Genomic DNA, 12,260 nt, shown 5'->3' on the forward strand with positions numbered 1-12,260 from the left:
TGGGGACAGAGGGCAGAGAGCCTCTTCTATTGAAAGTGGCACATTCTGTCTCATTGGCGAGGTACAGAGGTGACTAGAGAGGCAGTAGCTGCATGAAGTTGCCAGCTCAGCCAGAACAATGCAGGAAACCTAGAAAAGAGACCTCTGCAGGCACAGAACCTGTTTCCTTGCTCCCAGAGGAAAACCAAGCCTATGGTGGTCCAAGATGGAACTCAGTCTCCAAGTGCAGGGCACGAACGTTCCCAGTTGCAGAGCAAAGGAAATGAGGAATTGATGACCAAGCTTAACAGCAGAAGATTGAACAGTGATTCTCTAATATGTATGAGTTGCTTTAGAGCCTTAAGTGAAGGAGCCCTAGGAAATGAGGCATCAGGGAGCAATGGAAATTGACAATGCGTGGGCGCAGTGCAGCTGGCCACTAGCTGGTGCTCTGTGGGGAAAGGCAGATGAAATGCTGCCCAGCCTGGAGTTCCCTCTGTGGCACAGTGGGTTAAGAATCCAACTTCAGTGGCACTGGTCTCGGCAGAGGCATGGGCTCGATCCCTGGCCCTGTGCAGTGGATCTGGCATCACTGCAGCATCTATAGCTCAGATTAAATCCCTGGTCCCAGAAACTTCCATATGTCATGGGAGCAACCATGGAAAAAATTAAAAAAAAAAAAAAAAAAAACAGTTGCTCAGGCTGTTTCTCAATGAGATATTATCACCTTTATTATTATTAATTCTACCGAGTTGGTATTTTATCTACAGAGTTAGTATTTCAAAAAAGCATTTCTTAGTTCAAATGGATTCCTATCTTTGTCTACTCATTCCTGAGAATAAATTCATGCCCCAGAGAATGTGTATTTGGAACTCCAAGGGGTATTCTCGGTAAAACCTACTCTGCCGTCTTTTAAAACATATGAGTTCGGTTGCACAAATGCATTCATGCCAGACCATTTCTAAAAGACATGCACATCAGGGACCATAGATCATTTTTGAGTTTTTATTCCCATATTAGATGTCATTGTAAAATCACAGAAAGAGTAAAGGTGGAAAAGCTTGAGCTATTGTTTCACATCGCAGGAAATGTTCTTTTTTCCTAATTCCAATTTAATTGCAATTATTTACCTTGCAGGGAAATGCTTCAAAATACAGGTAGAAAGACACTTTTTTTTCCCCCAGTCAGACTGTCGAGCAGGATCTTTGCCAAGTCCTCTAAAGAAATGTATTAACCGTCTGCTTTTCAGACACTGATTACCAAGGGCTGTCTACCCTCTCCTACTGCTAACTGCTCAAAGTCAAGGCTGAGTGACACAGAAGCTTTGCAGGCCCTTCTTAGCCCTTGCTTCCGGTATGTTTGCATTTGAAGCTTTACCTCTAATAGAGGTACAGGGTATTTGTGGCAGTTCCTGTGGTGGCTCAGTGGGTTAACAACCTGACTAGTATCCACAAGAATGCAGGATTGATATCTGGCCTCACTCAGTGGGTTAAAGATCCAGATCCCGCCTTGCTGTGGCTGTGGTACAGGCCAGCAGCTGCAGCTCCTATTTGATCGCTAGCCTGGGAACTCCCATACGTCACAGGTGAGGCCCTTTAAAAAAAGAAAAGAAAAAGGGTCTTTCCTTCAGAAAGCATTATTTTAGGTGTCATAGCCTAAAACCTCAGCACCCAGCAAGCAACATTTTCCTCCTCTTATGGATAAAGTCAGCCCTGCAAATCCAGAAATAGGTGATATTAGAAAGAAAGACGCAAACAGAAAATGCAGATGCAATTAAGGACCCAAAGTCCAAATGGCTGATTTTGATTAACATGTACCCTTTTCGTAATGCTAATTTGTCTGTTCTTTTATTGGATTTCAAAATTGCACCCTATGCCCTCCAGCCTCAGCAAACAAAGACATAATTTAAAATACCAAGACACAAATGTGCTATTTATTTCTGTGTAAAAGAGCCCTTATTACAGTGACTTTTTTTTTTCCTTCAGGAAACTAGCTCTTTTCAAGTTATTTACCATGTTGTCAATTATTGCCATCATTAATAATGATAATGATAATCATTAAGAATCAGCAATGTGTTGGGGATAAATAGAGCACAGAGCCCAGGCATGGCCCCAACCTAGTGAAACAATGGTGATTTTTGTTTCACCCCAGATTTCATCAAGTGAGGATGGCAGCTCTCAGGAACCCATCTTTACCCATTATCCTCCATCATCGTCTTGGTCTCAAAGCTCCCCTTTTGCAATGCCCTGTGCCCACAGAGGGTGTGACTTCCCAGTCGCCCTCTTTTGCACGACCTGGCACGGACCCCAGCCTGTGCAGTTCCACAGGCTGGCACTCATTGCCAGATTCCCCCCAGCTGAGAGGGACTGGATGTTTGTACCACTGGGTGTGCTATTAATGGAATCTGTTATCAAGTCACAAGACAAGATGTCCGTCTGGCACTCTGCTGCAAACTGCAAGTGTGTGGGGGAAACACAGACACCCTGTCTGACGGGGAATACTAAGCTGTGAGACCAAGTGGCTGGGCACCTACTAGAAATTAGCCTGGCAGGTCCTGCTGTAGAGCACGAGGAACTATATCCAATCACTTGTGATGGAACATGATGGAAGATAATATGAGAAAAAGAATGTGTGTCACTTTGCTGTGCAGCAGAGATTGACGGAACATTGTAAATCAACTATAATAAAAACTTTTTTGAAAAAAGAAATTAGCCTGTCACAAATGATTGCACTGTACATGTATTCCTCTGTCTGTCTGTCTGTCCACTTGCATGCCTCTGCTTCCTTCAGCTCCAGAAATGCATGTGTATGGATGTAACAGCGTAAATAATAACTGAAATTCTTGGGAAATATCTGGCTTGGAGTAATGTGCTCTGATAAGCATCTGAATATCAACCTCAGTGAAACATTAAGGGCAAGAGTAGAAATTATAAAATAGCTCTTTTCTAAGGAGTAATCTCTTTGGAGTAATTTGTCTCATAATTTTCATGGATGCTTGGCATGAAATAGAATTTTTTAAAGCATATTGTCGAATTTGACTTAATATAGACTTAAAGATACACCCCTCCCCACCATGTCAGTGTTTTTCATTCCAAGGTTCCAAAGCTTTGCATTAAACAGGACCATGAAAAAAAAAAAAAGCAGGAGCCCTTCTTGTCGCCCTCTGCCACCTTCTTGGCTCAGCCGTCCACAGAGCAGGGACTGGGAGGAGAAACACGCTACACAGGCAGAGGGAAGAACTGGTGGATCGTATCCTGGTTGCTGTCGTTTCTGTTTCATGGCTTCATTTCCTATTTATCCCATCTCCTTTCCACCTAGAGACCACTGACGAATCACAGAGGATCGGAAAGGATCTCCATGCCCACGTGTGTATGAGCGCGCGCGCGCACGAACCCCTGGAGTACAAGGTTTGCTGAAAGCCGCAATGAGAGATCATTTAACCAGAAGGAAGGTGCGTACTCAGTGTCTTAGCCCTCTTAATCTGGTCATTCCGTTCTCAAACCTCCCTCCCAGGTAGTGGATAGCCACACAGAGATACGACACACATGCACAACCCCCCCATTTGAATACAAGACACTTGCCCACGTGACAGAGATCTCCGTCTACTCTTGGAAAAGTACATGGTATTCCGAGATCCAAATACAGCCTGGCTTTTGTACAATTATCTCCGCAGGAGTTAGCAGTGTGTATCGAAGGGTGAAATTGGGTCTAGGCTAATTAAGTTTGTTTTCCTTTTATCATTTAGACATGTAGAATGGTATTCCCAAAATATGTTTATCATGGTTTTAAGAAAGACTTTTTCTTACATACACTTATAAGTGAAGAGTGCTGTGGCGAAGGATTTAGTTGTCAATAACTATTGATTGTTTCCTCACTGGGAGTTATAGACCCAGATAAGATTATTTCTTTCTCTTTTTTTGGCCATACCTGCGGCACACGGAAGGTCCTGAGTCAGGGATCCACCCCACACAGCTGTAACCAGAACCATAGCAGTGATAGCGCCGGATCCTTAACCCACTGAACCACAAGGGAACTCCAAGATCAGATTATTTGTGACAGCGATGTTTTCCTTCCGTTTTTAGAAGAGGGATAAGGTGGAAGGAATATTGAGCTTTTTATTTAAATGACCTGAGATTTGTGCCTTTAAACTTCCAACTACAGAGCACAGATTTGCAGCTGAACCTTCTGTAAACCTATCAGTTAAAAGCCTGTATCGTTTTATGGCATGTCACCTCCAGCTCTGATTAGCAAATTGCAGGCCAAGCTAAAACACTTAAGCAGTGCTGCTGCTTGTCTTGTTCCGGAGGACTAGAGCATTACAGTTTAGTAATTTAGATCAATCCTTGCAGTCTGTACTTCTTCCCTCTGTAAAGATCTGTTGCACCAAGAAGGCACTCAGGACCAAATTACACATAAGAAAAATGCCAAAGACATTTGCACTGATGAGAGTTCCCATCATGGCTCCATACTTAACATACCCGATTAGTATCCATGAGGACATGGGTTCGATCCCTGTCCTCGCTCAGTGGGTTAAGGATCCCATGTTGCTGTGGCTGTGGCATAGGCCAGCAGCTGCAACTCCAAATCAACTCCTAGCCTGGGAACCTCCATATGCTGCAGACATGGCCCTAAAAAAAAGACCAAAAAATAAAAAAATTTTTTTAAAAAGAAATTTGCACTGATGGAATTTATGAGGGGTTTGTTGCATTCCCTCTCTGAGATTACCGTATCCATTTACTCATTGATGGGTTATCTCCTCCTACAAAATGTAAGCCCCATGAAATCTCAGACCTCATCTGCCTTGAGCACTACTGGGTCTCCAGATCATTTCTTGGAGCTCAGCAAATATTTGTTGAGTATATAGCTTCATTCATTGATCCATTCCTCAGATGTTAGAGATGAGTAGGACCCTTGCCTTTGAGAGGTTCAGTCTTTTATCTTTATTTTATTTTATTTTATCACCACACCTGTGGCACATGGAAGTTCCCAGGCTAGGGGTCAAATGGGAGCTGCGGCTGAGGGGTTGAGTGGAGCCACAGCCAGGGAAACACTGGATCTGAGCCACATCTGTGGCCTACGACATAGCTTGCAGCATTGCCAGATCCTTAACCCACTGAGCAAGGCCTGTGTCCTTACAGACATTATGTCAGGTTCTTAACTCACTGAGCCACAGTGGGAACTCTGGTTCAGTCTTTTAGAGGAGACAAACACCAAACCACTAGAACCCAAGTATGGGAGTCTAGTGGAGGGCAGCAAACACTGGATGTTACCTTTTAAAAATATGAGCAATTTATTACCTTCATATTTCATACATGTGCTATAATATGAACATACACATTTTCACATCATCTATGTGCTGTGATATGAACATAGACATATTCACTCTATTGCCCCCCTGATAACTTAATCATCAAATATTCATTGAAGACTTGGGTGCTGCTGCCATCCTTATAATTTGGAGCCATGCCAGAGCATGAAGCTGGCAGTCCCAGGGCAGAGGCAGCTTAGAGTCAAAGGCAAGCTGGGGTAAAGTCAGGACCGATGAGTGGTGAGGGAGGTCTCCACCGTCAATCCAGCCATTGGTTGAGAAAGGGAACTAGGGTTGGAATCTTTGAAAGTCAGGAGGGCAAAGTTCAGTCATTTCTCTAGGGTCTCAGGTTTTGCATCACATGGAAGGTCCATGACATCTGAAGCTATTCAGGGATGCCCCTGAAGACAGGAAGACTGGCTAGGAGGTAATTCATACCTCTTCCCCTTGCTGGGTCACAGTGTCAGCCTTCTGCTTTTCAGGACAGAATCAGGAGGACTTGGCCCAGGGCCCTAACATCAGAATGTCTTCACATGTTCTCACTGCGACCACCCCTGGCTTCAGGACCTGAGGGACCAGGGACATAGGACTAGAAGCCCTTTAGATAATGAGCCACTTGTGCCAAGACAAGTCATCTCTGTTTATTATGTGCATATTTATTTTAGCACAGAAATTAAATTACGTCTGTGACTTTATTTGGACTCAAGTGATAATGCATGGGTGAAACAGTTGCTTTGTTGTTTAGTAGCTAATAACAACCGTAGTAGCTAAGGTTCATTGAACAATGGTTATGTCCAGGGCTCCACTCTAGACACTTTCTATTGACTAACTTATTCGCTATTCATCACCACCCTAGAGATGGCTACTGTTACTATCCCATCTTACAGATGAGCAGACAGGCCCAGAGAGCTTGAGTAATTTTCCCCAGGTCACACAAATCATAAATAGTAAGAGGTGACAGAATCCAGACAGCCTGACTCCAGAACCAGCAAACTCCTAACTGCTGAAAATTGCTACCATTTTTTGAATGCCAGAGACTTTATTTTTATCTCTGTACATCTGTTTCATACAGCATCCCTGCAAGGTAGGCATTCTTTTCCTCATTTTGCCGACAACGACACTGGATGGCTCAAAAAGTTCTGAAATCAGGGTGCGGACCCTGTCTGTCTGTCTGTCTGTCAGGCCTCTGCTCCATCCACTGCTCAGAGCTTCCTCTGTGACCTTCCTTTCCACTGACCTTGAACAGTGTGTCTTACCCGAGTCTTGATTTTTCTATTCCTGCTTTATTTAGTTTTCACTGGTCAAAAATAGCAACAACAAGGTTTAATTAAGTGTTCATTAGGCGGTCCTGTGTTCCTTTCTGAGAGTCATGATCTTTCACACTAATATATCACTATCTACCTCTGCGATAATGTTCCCTTACGTGCCCTTATTTGATCTTCATAACACCCCAATAGGCAGGCATTATCGCCCCTCATTTCTGTAATCAATAAACCTAATGAGATAGTAAATAACATGCCCCGGGGTTAGGGGGCCTTGCACCTAGTGCTCCCCTCCTTTGCTTTACATGCCGTTGCTTCTACTTCGTGTAAACATCCTGAAGCAAAGTTTCATAGGTGGGAGAACAGCACAACAACAGGAAATCTTGCTCCCATCTCAGAGAGACCATATGGATTTCTATAGTAGCATCCCTACCTCCAATAAAAATGACAGAAAAGAGGAGTTCCCACTGAGGCTCAGTGGGTTAAGAACCCAACTAGTACCCATGAGGATGCGGGTTCCATCCTTGGCCTCACTCAGAGGGTTAAGGATCTGGCATTGTCGTGAACTGTGGAGTAGGTTGCAGATGCAGCTTGGATCTGGCATTGCTGGGGCTGTGGTGTAGGCCGGCAGCTACAGCTCAGATTTGACCTCTAGCCTGGGAACTTCTAAATACCAAAGGTGCAACCCTAAGAAGAAAAAAGAAAAAAAAAAAAAGACAAGAAAGCAGAGGGTTCCAGTTAAATGCAGAGAACTGAACACTTGTATTCACCATAACTTCTTCTTGAAGTTATAAAAAAATGACGGAAGATACCTAAACAGACCATAAGCAATAACAAAGGTATTATGAAAGCAGATAATCAATTTAGGAGACCCAACATCTAAACAGGAGGCCTGGGAAGAAAGAACAGATAGAGGGGAGTTACCAGGAAAATAATGTAAAAGTATTATGCAGAACTGAAAGATAAAGATTTTCAGATTGAGACAGCCCAGCTCAAGAGAGGAAGAAAGACCTCTATAAAATAGAGACAATGTTATAAAATTTCAAGAACTCTAGGGATAAAGAGAAGGCCCAAAAAGCATCCAGAGGAAAAAAACAGGGGACATAAAAAGACTGAGAAGCAAATGGCATAGCACTTCTCCATAGCAGCATTGAAAACTAGAATAGAAAGAATCGTGACTTTAAAAAGTCTAGCGGGGAGTTCCCTTCATGGCGCAGTGGAAACAAATCCGACTTGGAACTGTGAGGTTGTGGGTTTGATCCCTGGCTTCGCCCAGTGGGTTAAGGATCTGGTGATGCCCTGAGCTGTGGTGTAGTTTGCAGACGCAGCTTGGGTCTGATGTTGCTGTTTCTGTGGCTGTGGTGTAGGCTGGCAGCTGTAGCTCCAATTCAGCCCCTAGCCTGGGAACCTCCATATGCCATGGGTGTGGCCCTAAAAAAGCAAAAGCAAAGCAAAAAAAAAAAAAAAGTCTAGCGGGAAAAGAAAAAAAAATTTCCGGGGTAAATTATTTCTAACTAGAATCGTAAGCCCATTCAAAATATCAAGCAAATATGGGGTTAAAACAAAGATGCTGTCAAATGTGCTTCTGAAAAATATTTACTGCCGGTGGGTCCCTTCTCAAGAAGCTACCAGAAAATATGTCTTACCAAAACAAGGAAATGAGCCAAGAAAGAAGACATAGGATGGGAACAAGGAAATAATAGATCCAACAGATTCACAAAGTGAAGAGAATCCCCAGGATTATTCAGGAAGAAAGTTGTATATCAGGAGCGGAGAGGAACAAGCCCAGATTGGAACAACAGGGAACAGAAGGTTCCAGAAGCATGTCTCTAAAACAAAGATGAAACTGATAGGCAAATAGATGTTTGGCTGTACTGAGAAGCAATTTACACATAAAAGCTTAGAAATAAATTAGACACAGATACCACCAAAAAAGAAAAGTACAGGCCAATATCTTTAATGAATATAGATGCAGAAATTCTCCACAAAATTTTAGTGAACCGAATCCAACAACACATAAAAAGATCATACACCAGGGATAAATGAGGGGAATATAAGACTAAGCAAAGGAAAAATATTTCAGTAACATTTTTTTAAATGTTTAAATATGTAACTACAGTATACAGCATACCCAGGTTTGAATATTAACAGTCATAATAATATAAATATTGAGTACTGAGTTAATAAAATTATGACATAATTGTATTGGAAGAACGAGTCGAGAGAACTGGGAGTGGCATAGGCTTAAGAGTGTAGGAGAAGTAAACTCGTTTTCCATAGTAAAATAAATAGTAACTATGTAAAACAAAAAAATGATGAGCAGCACAGTGTTGTTTTTATCTGAAAACAAAGATAAATATTAGGAGAAACAGAACAAAGAGTTGAAAACAGTTGCCTCTAGGAAATGGTAATCAGAATGAGAAGGAAGATGGCCTAGAGGCTATAAGTTCTTCCTCGAAACTATGGAAGGAATGTTGTTGACTATTCTTCGCTTTTTCCTTGGTAATAGGATCTCAGTTTTATTCAGGAGAGCAGTAAGCCAAGATAAAATACCGGGCTTCTCCATTACCCTTGCAACCAGATGTGGCAATGTGTACTTCATTCTGGCCAGGGACATGTAAGCAGAAGTTGTTGGGATGACAGCTTTTGTCCTTCTCCTTTTTCCTTTCTGCTTCCTGGAATGCAAGCATAAAAATGGCTGGAGCTTATTGTGACTAAGCTCAGAGAAGTAGAAAACTGGAAGGAGCTTGTTTCTGGTAACATCAGGAACTGCCAAACAAGCCCTGAACTACGTAGCACGAATCAGCTTTCACTATAAAGAATAAGCTTTATAGTAGTTCCTGTTGTGGCTCAGTGGTAAGGAACCCAACTAGTACCCATGAGGATGCGGATTCAATCCCTGCCCCTGCTCAGTGGGTTAAAGATCTGGTATTGCCGTGAGCTGTGGTGTAGGTCACAGATGCAGCTCGGATCTGGCATTGCTGTGGCTGTGGCATAGGCTGGTGGCTGTGGCATAGGCCAGCAGCTGCAGCTCCAATTCAACCCCTAGCCTGGGAACTTCTATGTGCCATGGGTGTGGCCCTAAAAAGACGAGAAAAAAAAAAAAAGCCTTATATGTTTAAGACACTGTTATTTGGGGGGTTTCTGTTAAATGCAACTGAAATTAATTCTAAGTAACCCATATAATTTAAGTATGTATCTGGCTTATTAAACTATGTTTGTGTACCTTGGATAAAAATTAAAATGAAAGAAGGGACAGTCAGCAAATGCATGAAGAAAAGAATTGCTGAATATTTACTTTGCAAAAGTTCTTTAGGACCCTGAATGTCCACCTGAAGAATGATGCTCCTTCCTTCACAGACCTTATTGCCAAGGGCATGTCTGAGATTTTTTTTAAAAATACACTGGAAAGGAGTTCCCGTCGTGGCTCAGTGATTAACGAATCCAACTAGGAACCATGGGGTTGCGGGTTCGATCCCTGGCCTTGCTCAGTGGGTTAAGGATCCGGCCTTGCTGTGAGCTGTGGTGTAGGTCGCAGACATGGCTCAGATCCTGCGTTTTTGTGGCTCTGGCGTAGGCTGGTAGCTACAGCTCCAAATCGACCCCTAGCCTGGGAACCTCCATATGCCATGGGAGTGGCCCAAGAAAATGGCAAAATGACAAAAAAATAAAAATAAATAAATGAATAAATGAAAATACACTGGGTGGAACTTTTAACAGATTCAGGGGATAAAAAGTTTCCTGATTTGGAGAAATGGTAATATAAACTAAATAAAATTGCACAGAGGAAAAACAAAATTTTAAAAATGAAAAGACCCTTAGTAAGCTGTGAGATATATTTAAGATACCTAATATCTATGAAATTGGAGTCCCTGAAGAAGAGGACAGGAGAAGAAAGGGGTGGATGAAAAAAAATATTTGAAAAAATAATGCGTGAACATTTTCTATATCTGGTGAAATTTGTATATTCACAGATCTAAGAAGCAAACAAGTCTCAAGCACAAATCACATCCAATAACACTGCTCAAAGCCAATGATAAAAAGAAAATGTTAAAATCACCTGGAGGGGAAAAAAGACATGGCTATGTACAAAATAATAAAGGCCAGGAGTTCCCTGTGATGGCTCAGTAGTTGATCTGACTAGCATCCATGAGAATGCAGGTTCAATCCCTGGCTTTGTTCAGTGGGTTAAGGATCTGGCGTTGCTATGTGCTGTGGTGTAGATTGCAGACGTGGATTGGCTCCTGAGTTGCTGTGGCTCTAGTGTAGGCTGACAGCTACAGCTCCGATTTGACCCCCAGCCTGGGAACCTCCTTGTGCCGCAGATGCAGCCTTAAAAAGCAAATAATAATAATAATAAAGGCCATACATGACAAAACTTCAGCTAACATTATACTCATTGATGAAAAGCTGAAAGCATTTTCTCTGAGATCATGAATAACAGAAGAATGAATGTTGTTAAAATAACCATACAATTCAAGGCAATCTACACATTTAATACAATCCTTTTCAAAATACCAATGACATTTTTTACAGAACCAGAACAAGTAATTCTAAAATTTGTATGCAAATGCAAAGGACCCTGAATACCCAAAGTAATTTTGAGAAAGAAGAAAAGAGCTGGAGGTAACAGGCTCCCTTATTTCAAACTATGCTACAAAGCTACAGTAAACAAAATAGGCCAATTCTTGCACAAAAACAGACACACAGATCAATGGAACAGAAAATAGAACCCAGAAATGAACCCACACTTTTATGATGAGTTAATCTAAAACAAAGGCAAGACTGCACAAGGGGAAAAGACATTCTCTTCAATAAATGGTGTTAGGAAAACTGGACAACTGCATGCAAAAGAATCAAATAGACTACATTCTCTCACCATATACAAAAGTAAATTCAAAATGGATTAAAGACATAAATATAAGTCCTGAAACCATAAAGCATAAACAATACACTATTGGCATCGGTCTTAGCAATATTTTTTGAATATGACAGGGAAACAAGAGCAAAAATAAATGGGACTACATCAAACTAAAACACTTTTGTACAATGAAGAAAACTGTCAACAAAATGAAAAGGCAGCCTACTAAATGGGAGAAGATAGCTGTTTTTTGTTTGTTGGTTTGTTTGTCTTTTGTCTTTTTGCCATTTTCCTGGGCCGCTCCTGCCGCATATGGAGATTCCCAGGCTAGGGGTCGAATCAGAGCTGTAGCCACCAGGCTACGCCAGAGCCACAGCAACGCAGGATCTGAGCCACGTCTGCAACCTATACCACAGCTCATGGCAACACCGGATCCTTAACCCACTGAACAAGGCCGGGGATTGAACCCACAACCTCATGGTTCCTAGTCAGATTCATTAATCACTGAGCCACGACGGGAACTCCTGGGAGAAGATATTGTTAACAGTATATTCATAAAGGAGTTAAGGTACACTGAACTCACAACATCAAAAAACAAAGAAACAAAAAAAACCTGATTAAAAGCAGAGACAGAGGAAATGGAAGACAGAGGACAGAGTAAGTGCATAGACATTTTTCCAAAGAAGACATACAGATGACCAATAGACACATAAAAAGATATTCAACACATCAGGGAAATGCAAATCAAAACCACAATATCACCTCACACCTGTCAGAATGGCTATTTTCTAGAAGACAACAAATGACAAGTGTTGACAAGAATGTAGAACAAAGAAAACCCTCATGCAGT

The 12,260-nt window shown here is 42.0% G+C and overlaps 1 long non-coding RNA gene across 1 annotated transcript in view; it reads left to right on the forward strand.

Annotated features, from left to right (window-relative positions):
* Window positions 1–3,640, forward strand: part of LOC110262141 — a 42,219-nt gene extending 38,579 nt beyond the window's left edge. Inside the window, exon 3 of the long non-coding RNA XR_002346739.1 lies at window positions 3,298–3,640. This is a non-coding gene — a long non-coding RNA (uncharacterized LOC110262141). The remainder of the gene's footprint in view (window positions 1–3,297) is intronic.

Source organism: Sus scrofa, chromosome 8, assembly GCF_000003025.6.
Source record: "Sus scrofa isolate TJ Tabasco breed Duroc chromosome 8, Sscrofa11.1, whole genome shotgun sequence".
In the NCBI taxonomy this organism is placed as follows: domain Eukaryota; kingdom Metazoa; phylum Chordata; class Mammalia; order Artiodactyla; family Suidae; genus Sus; species Sus scrofa.